At 46.6% G+C, this 15,930-nt stretch overlaps 1 non-coding gene across 1 annotated transcript; it reads right to left on the bottom strand.

Annotated features, from left to right (window-relative positions):
- Window positions 1–15,422: 15,422 nt before the first annotated feature.
- Window positions 15,423–15,496, bottom strand: TRNAN-GUU (transfer RNA asparagine (anticodon GUU)). The gene has a single exon. It is a non-coding gene; the product is annotated as a tRNA-Asn (tRNA).
- Window positions 15,497–15,930: the final 434 nt, after the last annotated feature.

Genomic DNA, 15,930 nt, shown 5'->3' with positions numbered 1-15,930 from the left:
CCATTTCTTGCCTCCATTTCTGGTGACTACTATAATTTTGTTGAGAAATTAGTGGTCTACATTCACTGAATAAGGTCACAGAAACGCCACTGTGCCTTGAAGGACAACTGGGATCACAGACATCCTTGGCAGCTGCAGGCACCTACACTCAGCACTAGCCCTGGGTGAATGAATTCATAGTACAAAACCAGAGGTAACCAACTGCATGACGTGCTGGTATGGCCCCAAGACAGGCAGCAGGTGCTACAGGAGCTATGGGCTGTCCTTTGCAGAAAATAATGGCCATTCTACCTAAAATGAGGGTTTAAACCCTCCCTACAAGAACCTGTGAGACATGAATTTATGTCCAGTAAAATGAAAAACCATCATGTGAACCACAAGTTAATTGTCTGCCGGGTCTTGAAAGCAAACAGTGATTCATTTATTACTACAAGAGATACTAGCAAAACCCATTTATGCATTAGAATTATCTCAGTGCCTTAAACTGACTTTCAGAAAAGCTTTCCTAGGTAGCACACAGTAAAGTGAACGGTTGGAAATTTCATATCCAACATACAGAAAACATGCTGGTCTCTAGTACCTTCAAATTGTTACTAATTATTATTATAATTATTTAAAAAACCCTCTGCAATTTCTTGAAACGGTATCAGTATCATTTAGCATCATTTGCTGCTGCTGGTAGGAGTCCGTGCGTAGGGAGTGCAGATGCCGATGAGCGGCTGGCTCAAAGGGCAAAGTGCCATCCACCCATACAGTCCTGCCTGTAACAACAGCCAGGATGAGATTTCCCAGACCCACATCCAAGCGCTCGGGATCAGAGATCACTTGTCAGTCATTACACACATCAGAGAAAATGCTTAGTCTCTGAAAGCACTGTTCCTTTCTAGCAGTTTTCTGTCTCCAGTAGCACACCCTAACAGCCACTTGGTTTTTCAATAGTTGTTGTCTGTATTCTGCAAAAACCACCCTGTCTCTTTTAGGCAAACCTGCACCAAACACTAATAGACCAGAAGAATTAGTCTGATACAATCCCATCAAGCTGAGTAAGTCTAACTGCATATACAGCAGCATTTGTAAAATGTGCGGGATATACAAAATCCACATAATTCAGAAATATCACCACAGTCTTGATATAAATCAAGATCCACGACTCTGTGCCATGTATGCATAACTCCCCAGCTTAAGTAAGTTTGAGTCCTATACAAGGGCAAGACTTGCAATTCTCCTTCTTCCTTTCATTTGAAGAAGTGTGCGGGGCTAGACATAAAAGAGTCCTAAGGAGGGATGTTTAACCTTAGTTTAAAAAAAAAAAAACATGAAGGAAACCTGCAGATCCTGTATCCAGAATAAATATATTACACCATTCTCACAAACATTCACTTTTTGAACCTGTTCCAAAATTCACCAGAACTCATACTAGTTTTTTCTTGACTTTAGGCACTGTGTTTAAAGACTTGCAGAATAGTTACCCAAGGAATCTAGTAAAATCCCATTGTTTTAAATTGTAAAGTTAGATTTGACTAGTCACTGGAATCTGACTGGAACCTTTTTAGCCCAGCATTATTATTTCTCTCATTCCGACAAAGACGACGCAAGCAGTTGTCCACCTCCCATCCGCAGTTGACTTTCAAGGCCAGTTGCTTTCTCCATCAGTGAGACTCATGACCTCACATAAGGCCACTTTCCTCTCTGACATTTTGACATCATCATTTAAAGGCTGGTGTTATCGTGGCAGGTTCTTTAAAGCTGGAACAAAGAAACAGTATGGTTTTACTTCTTAGGAAGAGACTTCACTGAACATTCTGAAACCAGTCAGCTCTTAATCTGTGGAAACCAATGGCTTATGTTCTGGGGATGGCAAAGGATTTGTGGCCATGTACCGTGCAAATCAAGGAGAAGGAAAAAACATATAGAGCTTGTCAGAGAAACTGGCAGTGATTGCAATTAAAGGTGAATGAAAGCAATGACAGAAATCAAGAATCAACAAAGAAGGGAGTATCACGTAAGTGGAGGGGTAAAATGTGCCTTTTTTTTAAGAGAAAAAAAAAGTATTCATATTGCATTCAGCCCTCAAGCTGCTGACCAAGGTGCCCGTACACAAAGATTACATATTACTGAAACAATTATAGAGTGGGAAACAGAAAACTTAAAAAACAAATGCCACACCAGCATGGTGCAGGACTCAACTAATTTTAAACACTTTATTTTAAAGCGATGCAATTTACCTTTCTACAAATCTGATTTGCCAGGAAGACATGATAAAAAGAGATTTTCTACAAAGTATCTCCAGGAATCATTCTGGATCTTTCAGGTGCATTTTTTATGTTAATAAGTGTAAGGTATTGTGGCCCAATTTAAATTTAACCAAGCACATGCTTGCTAAAATTAACATTGAGAGTTCTTATCAAAACATCAACATTAATTTTAAAAAAAGGATTATGTTTTTAAATTTCAAAGTTACAGTTAAAAGCACAAGAAGTCCAAACTGTAGACAGCATGCAAAACCATATTCATTCATGAATATGTTGTTTCTAATGAGAACAGGTAACATAATTCTATGATTGAATTTTGAGGTTATCTTTTAGCAAACATTCCTGTCCTTAAGACCAAGACTGTATCTGCAAAAATTTATCACTAATTTATGTTCAAATTTGTAATTAAAACATTTTCATAGAAATGTTGATATTTGTCATATTGTTTTCAGGTGCTCTGATACCAAAATAAAGAATAAAATCTAGTGAAAATAACTGCTTATTCTATTGCTCTTCAGTATGTTTAATGACCGCATTTCTGAGCGCTGTCATATAGCTAGACATACAGGAGCTATGAAATGCACTTACAATTTATTGCCTATAATTAATTACACTCACAATCGTTTACAAGGAAAAAATTGTACCAATAAACTAGAGACCTTTTAAAAAGAACTGCATATTACTTTGAAATGATAGGCTTCCCTAGCAGTTTCACTACTGCACTTTGGCTAAAACGGTTCTTGTTCCAACAGTGAATTCCCCACCTGGGCCCGTCCCAGCTCTCCTGAGAGCTCTGACTTCAGGCTTGCAGGGAAAGCTGCATTCTTCAGCAGCGTACTGTTAGCAACCCCCAGGATTTTGTTGTGAGTCTTGGTATAGCTGTGGTCTTGTTATTAATTTTTGTTAAAGCTTCAGAGCTCAGAATGAACAGATTACATGAAAAATTCAGCTTGCTTTTAACAAATTTCCAACCTCACAGGAGAAAAGGTTGAAAAAGTATTTTTGTAAAATCTTAGGGATGCAAAAGGCAAATAAAACCAAGTTTTTTGGCAGCAGAGATTTTCTAGGCTGTTATGTTGGGTTTCTGTCTTGTTTCATATTTTTAATGCTCAACATTGATGATACTAATAGCGGGATTTTATACAAAATGTTAAACACTGCAAAAGAGCAGTCACCCGTCAGAACCAGGAGAACCTTTACAGGTTAGTAGAGCTGAGCTCCTCCTGCATCCCTATTAGTAACTGGCTGCAAAATTCATTGCTTACATAAACTGTTGTGAAACGGGAAGGGGATTAAATATAGTGAGGGCTTTGTTTTGGTGGACTTTTCAGTGGAAAGCAAAATGGTAGTTTTGCTTACCCACTTATCCCACTTATTCAAGAGAGTGAACCGGGACAACAGGAATCCCCCAAAGCGGGAAATGCGTTTCCGCAAGGATTTTTTTTTTCTTTTTTTTTTTTTTTTTTAATCTAAGGTTATAGTTTATTTAAAAATGTGATTCCTAACTTCCCTAGTGCAAACCCTGGCCAATGTCAAGCCCTGCACTGTTGTCCTCTTGAGTCTGTAAACAGACAGAATTAAACAATAGCATCGCTAAGTGCGAACTTTCTCCATTCATCTTAATGGACTGTTAATTATGACCACTTAAATGCCCACAGTGTTAACCATTTCACTGCTGACTGCATTTCACGCAAAAGGGCAGTTTATAGAAGTTGATTTATCCACAGGCAGGTAGATGTAAAACTCATAATCGATACACAGTTAAGTGGACTAAACGATTAATAAAGTTGTGAATATAGATTATGCAGCCAGCTGAAAAATCTAATAATCATCTCCTGAAGTTTATTCTTTTCAAGGCTTTGAGCAAAATGATGATTTCAATGGCAACACTGCAGTGTTACCGTTTGAGGGTTGTAGGGAATCAAATAGCATGGTGTTGGTTTTGCAGTGCATTTTCATGTAGCAGAAAGGCTGGTGAACTGTAGTTAACTGATTGACATTGCATATCTTAAGTGATGTGAGAATATGTAATGTCAGGATATAATAAAGGCAGTTGACTTTTTTTCAAGTTCAGAAATTTCTACAAAGCTATATGAGAAATGAAAGAGAATTTATTTTTAAAAGCCAGGCAAATCTTGCAAAAATTTCTCAAAGATCTTAATTATTCCTGCTTATAAGCTGATGCCACTAATGGAAGTAACAGATATTACAAATTAAATCACTTTTTTTTTGGGGGGGGGGGGGAGACGGACCCACAGTCAAAAATCCCAGTGGTTTTGAAGAATTTAACAGAACAGAACAATATTTGGAGTACTGTCCTGACAGGAATTACATTTTTAATATCATATGTCCCACATAAATAATAATTACCACAAGCATTTGAATCAAATTAATTTTATACTACTAATTTAAGCTCTTCAGAAGTTCTAGGGCTAGTTTCTTCTCTCTTGAGCAAATGGATCTGGTATAATATAGACAGCCTTAGATTTCACTAAGTGTCCCTGGTTCACCACATTCCCACTGGCATCACTGGCTCTTTGAGGAAAGCCTTTTAGCCAAAAGGGACCATGTCCATTTCTTCTGCCCACACAACAGGTTTTTCAGTGGTTCCTTCTGTCAGATCCTATGGTCGTTCCATGTTTGCACAAATCCCCAGTGTGGCCAAGTAGATCTATTATCAACCCAACGCTTGCCTACAACTTTGTTTTTAATACCTGCATTACAGCAGCCACCTGGGAGTTTGCGGTAGGCTGGCTAGCACGGGGAAAAGCAAGAGTTCACAACATTTACAACATGCAAACCCCTCTTACACACTTTGTCAGCCTGTGCTGGTGGTTACAGCCACCGCCACTGCACTGCCACTGGCCACCCTCGCAAGGCAGATACTCATTTTTGCAGCCTAACTCGTTTCCAGAGTATGTGAAACAGCCAACACACCGCTCCACAACCACTAGAAAACAACAACAGATCTGCCAAGTAAAGCAGCTCTGAACACAGAAACCATCTTCCAAAACCCTGAGAACCCAACAACTATTTGCGCTCAAGCATGCAGTTTGTTTTCCCCACTTAAGCACTTTAAGGTATCAATTTTTTTTTTAAATAAGAAGTAGTTGTAAATGAGCAGTCAGGCCCATGTGGTCAGCACGTAACGCTGGCAAGAACAACAGTACATGGGCTGGTGCGTTGGGTCTACCACCACTCTCGAGACCCCCCTGATAGTTACCATAGAGATAGTAGGAGCCACAAAGAGCTTCGATCACATTACTGGCTGGGAGGGGGTCAATTTGTATGCGCGAGCCCTGCTGGGATTGAAAGAATGCAGAGGAGGACAGGAAAGATAATAGAGAGAAAAATAAGTGAAGGGAGAATACGAGAAATGAGAAAAATGAAAGAAAGAAAGGCAAGGCGGGGGGGGGGGGGGGGCAACCAAAGGGAGGGAGTGATCTCAGAAGCAAAAAAAGCCAGCAGAGAGGCCAAGACGAAATTAAGAGAGAAGGAGAGAGAAAGCGAGTGAGAAAATTCATCTTGCGCAGACAGCGCTCATGTCACTGCCCAACAGGGACTGCTGCTCCAGAGGAGCTAAGCCAGCGGCGTGGCCGGCTGCAGGAGCAGTGGGGATGGATGGATGGATGGATGGGTGGGTGGATGGGTGGATGGGTGGGTGGATGGGTGGATGCAGCATCTGACCCACGCCAAGAAAAAGGAAGGAAACAGGATCACAGCGAGGACAGGGAGATTTACTTTCATATGCCCACAGGTGAAGAGCCTGAATGTGGTGCTGACTGAGCCAGTGCCACAAAAGCAGACAGGTTCCTTTCTTCTTTGGACTCCTGAACCCTGGGCACTGAGGGCTTTGGGCTGGACAGGTTTTGCCTCTGAGAGCTGTGACTGCCTGGATCTGGTGGGGCTGGAGCTACGGGGGTCTCTGGGAAGAGCCACGGGAGCCTCTGCAGCCCCAGCTGCTGTCTACTCACCTATACTTACCCTCTCGTATTGCTGCATATGCCTTCAAAGACACTGGAAGACCTTTCTAAAGTAAGACAACACCTAGATCCATACTCCAGAAAGGCTGAGGAGAACACTTTGAATGACTATCTAAATCAGCAGAGTATCCAAAATATCAAACCCTGGAAACAATCCCTTATGGATGTCTAAGAGACTGGTGTATTGTTGCAAAAATCTGTTGTTCCTCTGCAGGTTAGTAATGGCACAGCCAAAACCTGCTTGTTTGTCAAGAGAAATCCTAGCAAAGTTAGAGAGAGAGGTAATAGGATTCAACACATAACCAATAATAGTTAAAGAAAAAAGTCTTATTTGGTGGCACGTTCATTGGCCCTGTACCTCCCAAAAGGTAAGGGTAACAAAGAACGTCCTGCTTCAGTGGTCTCATCAGCGCCATAGTGCTGCTTCATGCTGCAGCAGCTCACCTTCCAGGTCTTCCCAGGACACACAGAGCTTCACAGCCTCTTGCTGGTACTCGGCTTCAATAGTGGGGTTTCAGTACGTCGGTAGAGGAATGCCCCAAATGCTGGCAGAGCAGCAGGCTGCTGTACCGGACCATACCCTCATGGCTGAGCGACAAAAGAATTTTTCCTGGGGAGAATGACTATCTGCTATGTTTTTCTAAATCACACCTTTTTTTCCTAGTGGGAGCATCACAGTACTCCTCACCTTCAGGGCCAGCCCATTCAGCCCCATGAGACTAAGGCAACATGCCCTACATTTTCTTACAGAGAAACAGATTTAAATACGTTCAGTGAAAATCAGCATGGATTTCAGAGGTAATCCCCAATGGCCAATAGCACCCACTGGCCCGACTGCAGCATCATGCGCTCAGTATATTACATAGGCCAGCCTAGAACAGATTATGAAGGTGTTTGGTTTTTTTAATGAATTAATATTATTTTTGTATCATTCCACTTTTCAAGCCAACCGTCAAACTGACCATAACTTAGATATCTCCCTTGCATATTACCACCAAAGTTGAGTTACCCCTGAGATCAACGGCATCGCCTTTGAGTTAAAAGCACACAGATGTCTGAGTAACAGTAAAATTACTGAAGTATGTAAAAGCCTCTAGAAATGCTGTAAAGCAGCTTTTCTGTATATAGCAATGTCACCGTTTTAAGTCAAATACATTGTGATTTTAGCTTAAAAAGCCCTCCAAAGCAACACAAACTAAATTGAAAACACTTTCCGTTCAGAGGAATATACTCTTTATGTAAAGCTGTAAACTATAGCACGAAAATGGCATGTATAAAATTGTAAACTGCTGTTGTAGGAAAACCCAAAGAGTCTTATGCACAAGCTCCCAAACTGTCCTATGCATTAGAGCTACTCTTTTTTTTAAATGCAATTTATAATACAGAATCATCTCTAAAATAGATGGTGTTGGCCCAGCCACAGATATACTAAAAGATTTCAAAGACTGCTTCCAGCCCTTTCCCTTCCCTTATCACCACCACACGCATAGGGAGAGGATCCTCCAGTAAGTCAGTCCAGTAGTTTCCATCCAAGCCCAGCCCAGCCCAGCCCCAACAGCCTCAGGCTGCTGAAGTCATTAAGATTTTTATGAACATCTACTAGCCAGATGAGTCCTCATTTCCAAAACGCTTACAAATTTTTCCACTACCGGAAAACTTTCCAAAAGCTGGGTAATAGGCCCCAAATGGTTCTTTCAGCACTAATGTGAACTGGAAACTAAAGAACCGTCCAGCAGGTAATTTGTACAAGTCTCTTAAATCTTGAAAACGAGGCTATTCATTTTCTAATAATAAATCTTTACTGCAGCTAATCTTATCTTCCTTCCACAATAAACTCCTAATTATTACCTTTCCAGCCAGCATATCTATGATTTTAAAAGTGTATGACAGCAGTAAAAACAAGCGCTGGATCTTAGGACTGAAAAAAAGGAAATACTTTAGGTTAGGCATACAGAAGATCCTTGTTTTTTAAGCTCTGAACAACATGATATAACGGAACAAGTTACAAGCTGGGAGTGAACTATTCATACTGGAGAAGTCAAGGACAGGCACCACTGCTCCTGTGCCTGATGGCTCTGGGGAAGCTCCACCTTCTGCTTGACGAGACCAGCACTGCCCAAATGAAAACAAAAGAGGAAAAGTACTTTTTTTTTCCTTCTTTCTTTCTTTCTTCATTTAACTTAGACTTGGTCAAACCCAGAATCCATTACTGAATACTAAAGGCAAATGAATAAAACATTTTTGCAAATATTTGTCTAAACTCAGAACTTTGCACATCATTAATTATGAGTTTTATCTCTCATTTATACTGGAAGTTCCTCAGGGCCGGCAACCCTGTGAGGCCCAAAAGTACCAAGCACAGTTTGTGTAATGGCACAGACTTTTTCTATATCACTTTCACTCTGCTGAGGCTAAGCAAATTATGGAGGGTATCTGCAAAGCTAATTTTTGAGTTTCAGAATATTTATATCAGCCAAGAAAAAAACAATGTCAGATAAAGTATGTCCTCAAATAGAACTGAAGATCTGAATTTTGAATAGCAGTGACTTGTCTCAGTCAAGCTATAGAAGAAGAAATATTTAGAGAAGTGATCTGAACAACACATCCATCTAAGAAAAGCAGAAATGTTTGCAGGGAATCTGTAAAAAGAAAAGGAGACCAAAACTGATCACTCCAGTTCTTCTGCCATTTTACTGCACCACTTTACAATCCTCTTTTAAACAGTACAACGGATTTAACTGCACTGGTTTTTAAACAGATATATTTACAAACAACACTCACCTTGTTAAACCAATTATTCCTTACCAATATATGCACTACTCTAATAAGCACTTAATAGTTGTTTGCAGAGTCTGGTGTGGCAATGACCCAAAAAGAAAACAAATAACCAGAATACCCTGTCCATTCAGAGTAAAATATAAAATCATCAGTCCCTTTGGCCTTGGTTATTTGGAAGTTCCCAGATATTCCTTGCCCTTCTGCAAGGTGTGGAGAGAAGTAACCCCACACCTTCCCTGCCTAAGGGGCAATCTAGCTCTCAGATTTTGTCACCAAAGCTATGATGATGATAAAGGAATATAATACTTAACAGAAAAAAAAAGTCTGAGCCCATCTCATGTAACAATGCTTTAGGTATATTAGGGCAAATGAACTTTATGAATAAAAGCTTTATTCTTTACAGGAAAAAATATTATACTGTTATTTCTTTTCCTGTGAATACATTTTTTTCAGGCAAAATACATATTCTGAGTCACCATTAAAAAGACATTTTTTAACTTACCTGCTTGCCAAATTCATTTACTTCTTCTATTTATTTCTACAAAATTTCTTTGTCCTTCACATTTGATGGACGAAATACAGAGGTATGTCTCCTTAGTCCTTCTTCGCACCCTGTTTCCTCCCTGGAACCCTACATATCTTTCCCACATAAATCGGAGTTTCATGACATTGAAATACAGTTCCTTAAACTTTCAACAAATTTGATACGGCTTTCCTCTCTGGGCCCAGAACAGTCCCCAAATTCCCAGTATTATTCAATCTAGTTGAAATCTTCCTGTTTCTTAGATAACACTAACAATTTGAGCTGAGTGTTGCTTTCATTTTTAGAATAAGACCTGCCCATTAAGAAGCCAGCGCCTGCTTTTCTAGGTTATTGTTTCTAGTCTATGCATTTTTTTCTCACAAACACAAGTTTGTAATTTTAGCCTCTGATGGAGCTTGTCGTTTGCATTTTAATAATTTTGCTCACTCCGCTTTTCACAAATACTACTCTTTTGAGATTCCTGCGTCCTCCAATTGTAAAAAATTACCAGGAAGCTGCTTGACTTCATAGTGCCTTTTGCTCCAGATAGTCTCAAGAAATGCTGTACAAACATCAGGATGCCTATAAAACAGATGCTAAATATATTTCAATGTATCAGTCCATGGGGGAAAGTATGGCACTGAGAAATTAAAGCAAAAATGTTCAGACACGGAAAGTAAACCTGTAGCAAGGTACTGAAATAATCAGGAATTGCATATGCAGTACCTCAAAATTTCCTTGAAAAATTAGAAACTTTAATAAGAACAATAAAGTTCTCGACAGGAACCTTATCCTTAGCAATTAGGATTAGAAATGCTGCCCAAATTGACATTCAAGAAATCAGTAAGTGGATAAAATCAAGCAGTTCTGCCTTGCAATCCTATTCTTTAATCTTCAGGCAAATGCTCTCCAGCCATCCCTGCATTATTTTTATTAGCTGTCTTTGGCTTTTTTAAGCACGTTGTTTCTGCTGAGCTTATCTGCAAAGGAGTGGGTCCAAAGTAAGCAAACAGCAACGAGGAAATAAATAAATAATCCCAGGGAAGGAGACTTTCTGGGCCTGTGTAGCTGAACCACTGACTTATTGTCTCTGCCCGCACCACGCCCCCCCCTTCAGTCGGTTGTTCCTTTTTCTAAACAAATAATTTATTTTTAAAATTTGGGAAGGCCTAACCAGCATTAATAGCCTTACAATTCTTAGTAAAAAAGGGAAAGCTATTTTACAGTTATATGAAAACAAACAGCATCTGAAATGAGCATGTTGTATTTGTTTTCACTACCAGTTTGGGGGGCGAGGGGAGGGAGAAAAAATAAAGACAGCTGTTAATCCATTTTAGTAAAAGTGGAAAAAATCCTGGGGACTTTCTAAGCCTAATTTCAGCCTAGAGTGATTTTTATAGCCAAACAATGAATCCTTAGAATAATTGGTTCATATCATGAATACACAACAAACTCTGAACCCAAGGCCTGATCCAATTTCCAGGGTAATCGGCAGGAATACCCCCTTTGACTTCGGTGACAGTAACAATGTACGGTATCATTAAAAATAAAAAATCTTTACAAATGGGTTCTGGGTGAATACAGACCAGTCGTTTGTTGATGTTGCACGAGCTCTAAAAGTGGTTTTGCAGCATTACATGTGACTTATATCGATGCACACAAATCAATATAAATCGTGGGCGAAAAAAGCACCATCACTTAGAGAGGTACTAAATTTCCAGACCACGGTATTCAGATTATGATTATTTATTGCCATTGTACGGAGATGAAAGGCTGTGGCGTTCCTTCCAGTTTCATTGCTTCGTGCCAGCTGAATTCTGTGAGAGGGATGGCGTTAGAAATGGAAGGCTACAGTAATGTTAACTATGCTGTTTCCCTCCAACATCCATTTTGTTCCAAAGAAACACTTGCCAGAGATTAAAATATTCAAGATGGCTGTTTTCTGCACCCTTTCTGCGAGCTCTACAGTTTTTCACGTTCCACGTACTCCGGGTCCCCGTCTTTCATTCAGACTACGGCTGTTTCATTCCCCACCGCCTCTGCCTCCCAAGTCACTCCAGACTGGCGAAACTTCAAAGGGGGTTGCTTAAAAACTGCCCCCGTTTCCAGCCCGGACCCCGACGCGGCCCTCCGGACGCCGGTCCGGCCGGATGCCTCTCCCGCACCGCGACTCGCCGGGCGAGGAGGATGCGCCGCAGCCGCCGCCGGAGCGGGGCCGCCCCCCCCCCCACGCGGGACACCCCCGGCGGCGCGGCGGGGCCCTCCGCCGCCGCCCCGCTCGCCCCCGCCCGCCCCCGCCCGCCGGGGCAGGCAGGGCCGGGGGCAGCGCGGCGGCTCGGCGGGGGCCGGCGCCCCGCACCTGGACTTCCGCGGGGGCCCCCGCCGTCCCCTCCCGGGCTGCTGCTGAGCAGCTGCGGGGCGGGGCGGCCAACGGCGGCGCCGCGGGGGCCGGGCGGGGCGGCGAGGGCCGCGGCTCCGCTGCCTGCGGCGGCGGCGGCAGCGGCGGGGGGGGTCCCGGCTCCGCGCGGCCCCGGGGACGCCGCCGCCCCGCCCGCTGGCGGGAGGCGGCGGGGAGGGGAGGGGGCGGCACGGATCTGCCCCCCTCCCCCGCCCCCCCCGGCTCCCACGCACAGCCGACCTCTCCCCCGGGGCTCCCCGTGGCGGGGGCAGAGTATTCTTTTGTCCCCGCGTGTCCCCGTCCCCCCACCTCCCCGGAGAAAAGGCGGGGGTCGGCTCGGGCCGGGGGGCGCCAGCGGTGCGGGCAGCCGTGCCCTCCCCTCCCCCACCGCTCCGCCGGGCGCGGCGGGAGGGGGCCCCGCACCCACGGGGAGCGCCGGGCTCTCCCACGGGCCCTCCATCCCGCCGCGCCGGGCAGCGGGCGGGGGCGGGCGGGAGGCCCGCGGCGGCTCCGCCCGCCGAGGTGCGGAGCCCCCCGCCCCGGGCGCTCGCAGCCCGCGGGGCCGGCGGGGAACGGCGGCAGAGCCGTGCCCTCTGCCTGCAGCTGCACCGGCGGCTGCCCGGCCCGAGGCAGCGGGCTGCCCTCAGCCCCGCGTCCCCCTCCGGCCGCCGCGGGAACAAAGAGCCGCGGCGCGTTGCGGGTTGTTGGGGCTTCTGCAGGCGGTGGTGGGCGCAGAAATGCCGGGTTGTCCTCCGCTGGCCGTCCTCCCGTCCTGGGCTCGCTCGGGCGTTTCGAGGGCGACTCTTCCCCAGCTGCGTTCGCAATGGGTCGGAGTACCGGTTAGAAATACTAACGCTGCGGTTGCCCTCGGTGTTTGTTGGAGGTCACGCTGAATACGTCAAGTCCTCTCCCTAAAAGTATCAGATGATGCAGCCCCTTATTATCCTTAGAACAGCGTTTATGCTAAACCGCATATAGATAAATGGATTAACGTCAGAATCGGGCGGTTTATCGGGGTGCATCACCCAGCTATGGGAAGCTTTTTTTCAGGGCTGAGAACTGAAAGCCTCGCTGACCTCTAAAAAAAAAACGCGCTTCATACAGAGAGAGCTTCGATTCCCTATCTTCTCCCCCAAATGTATCAGGTTTCCCGTTTTCCACAACCGTAATTGTAATTAGTCAGCGAGCAGATGGGACGAGGCGCTTTCCATGCACGAGCTTTCCACTTCCACGAAATGAGTTTATCAAGCACTGCCTAAACGTCGCTTTACATTACTGAGCCCATGGTGTGCATCTGAAAGAGCCTCCTCCTGCAGACGTACCTCAGGAACACGGCGTGGATGCTCATGTACCGCATCCATTTTAACAGGTTTGATGGTGCACGTTCGCACACCAACGTGCGACCACTGGAAGGAGCGTTAACAAACCTCGTGGTCAGCAATAATCGCCTCTATAAAACGCATCTGTGACTTGCTAAGGACAGCAAGACTTGCTTTATGGGACCAGAAACGCTTGTCCTTTCTCCTGAAGTATCAGTTCGGTGAATTTTAGCTCCTAAATTGTTAGTGCCTTTCCAGCCATTGCCGCTTTACACTGACATGATCAATTTTCTCTTGTTGTGGTTGATTCCTGGAAGCTCTTGATGTCTGCCTGGTAGCGAGGCAATCCAAGCACAGACTAATGCAGATTTTAAAATTTCTGTCCCCTGTGAGGCTTTGCTGGCTGCAGCGAAGGCAGTGCTACCGGGCTGAATTCATCCTTCCGCTGCAAACAACATGGAAATATCAAGAAGGGGATTTATCTAAATGACTCCAGTTAAAATAAAATTCCGCTGATCAGTAGGAGATATTTATGGGTTAAGTGTTGCTAACGATAATAGGTGGATCCTGCAGCAAGCTGCACCTACCCTGGTGCTAAGCATACGGCTGCCGGTTTTTCAAAACGTTTTACCGAAATGTACAAGATGCGGGTGACAGAAAAAAAAATGCCAACGAACTGCTGCAGCTCCAGCACACCAACGATTTAGGGTTTATTACTTTCAAAAGATTCTTCGGTGTTTCCAAATACATGTCTTTTCTCCCGTATCTTAGCTAGCGAGGGCCGTATCTTGTCATCAGTGGTAAATCAATGGCATAGCCTGACCTTTAAGAGGGCTATATCCTTTATTCAAAACAGGCGAGTTGAAAAGAAAGATCTGTGAAATGCAGCTTCACTGGGGAAGGGGGCATTTTTAGTACGAACGCTGTTTTCTATAAACTGTAAATAGATCCTCGCAGAGTTGGCAGAAGTCGGTCTGGAAGGCAGCCGTATTTCACACGACCGCGGCGCTCGCTGGAACCGGCTCAGGGGCTCAGGCACGGCGAAGGTGCCAACTTCTAATTGATACGTTTAGGCGAAGCTCCCAACGTAATTGCTTTTAACATTCATTTATGCAAAGCGGCTTCGTGCGGGCAGGGCGAGCCCGCAGAGGCGGCGCTGCCTGCCAGCAGGAAACGGGCCTGCACGCACCGCCCGCCCCGGGCGAGAGAGGGACCCGCGGGGCACCGGGGGCACCGGGCGGGCGCGGGGGGGGCGCCGTCGTGCCCGCCGGGCCCCGGCGGCGCGGGGGCGGGGGGGGAGCCCCGCGGCCGGCTCGCTCCTGCCCGGCGCCGTTCCTCCCCGGCGGTTCGGCCGCCGGCCGTGAGGGCTGGGGAGCCAAACGGCGCTGCCCTCCTGCACCGGGGAGGGACGGGACTGCCGCGCGTGGGCGCGGACCTGTGCGGTACCGCGCGCCGGCGATAGCCGCACACGACAGGAATTGTAACGATCCTTCTCGCGAGCGGCATTTCGCCCCCCCGCGCCGGCTCCAGGCCGGCTTGTCCGATAGCGATGGGTAGCTCGGGCACCGGCGAGCCGTAAACGCGGTGGTGCCTCCCGAAGCCAACCCTGATCGCTCGGCGCCGTCGCTGACGGTCATCATGCAGCTCGGGGAAAGCATTTGTCTTTGCGCCTTCCCTCGCGGGAGCACGGCGTAAAGGAACTCCCGGAGACTCTCGTCCCCGCCAGCCTCAGGACGGAGCCGGCCGCGGCAGCCACTGCCCGGCTGCCCGCCCCACGGCGGAGGCAGCCCCTTCTCGCCCGCCGGCTGCAGCGCTCGGAGGACGCGGGGAGCCGGGCTGCGGGAACCCGCATCGGCGGGGGCTGGGGGTGATGACAGGGGCTCGGGGGTCCTCGCACCCCTCCCGCGGGCGGCAGGGGCGGGACACGACCCCACGGCGCAGGGCAGGAGCCACCTCGCCCCACAGGCGCAGGGGCGCCGCGAGCAGCGAAGCCCTTCGCTGGCAGCGCGGGAGGGAGCTGCCGCCGCCGCGCTCCCCGCCGGGGGCCCCCCTGCCCAGAAACACGCGGCGCCTGCCCGGCCGCCGGCGCTAATCTCACATCCTCCCCCGGCGCACACGCACAAAACGACGGCCGGCTGCAGGGGAAGCGGGCGAGCCAAAAGGGGAAGCCGTCCCTGGGTGGGCTCGAACCACCAACCTTTCGGTTAACAGCCGAACGCGCTAACCGATTGCGCCACAGAGACTCCCGTTAGGTGCCGTGACCGCGGCGCGACTGATGTGCCGCGGCGCCGTGGCCGGCCGCGCGCCTCGCCGCCCCCCCGCCTCCATCCTGGTGACCCGCGGGCCACCACGCGCCCAAACCGCGCGTACAAACCCGGCTCCTGAATCACGAGCCTCGCGAAATGCTAAAAGAGGACCGAGAAAACAGCGAGCAGGGCGGCTTGCTTTCTTCCAGCCAATATGAAAGACTAATTCCCCAAATCATTGTTCACAGCGGCGTTCTTTTTCTGGGGAATAAATTCACAACTCAGAGTTAAAGCAGCTGCTTCTTGGCTGTTGCTAATTCATCCATTACACACGCAAGCCAAAATGTAATTCCCAAATACCGTTGCAAAATCGCCCCAATAATATATTTAAAAGGTAATTTCAAGGGAGGCAGCATCCCTCTGCACCTATG

Source organism: Buteo buteo, chromosome 2 (genome assembly GCF_964188355.1).
Source record: "Buteo buteo chromosome 2, bButBut1.hap1.1, whole genome shotgun sequence".
NCBI classification, from domain to species: Eukaryota; Metazoa; Chordata; class Aves; order Accipitriformes; family Accipitridae; genus Buteo; species Buteo buteo.
Note: the sequence above shows the minus strand (reverse complement) of the source record. Positions and strands in the feature narration are given on the sequence as shown.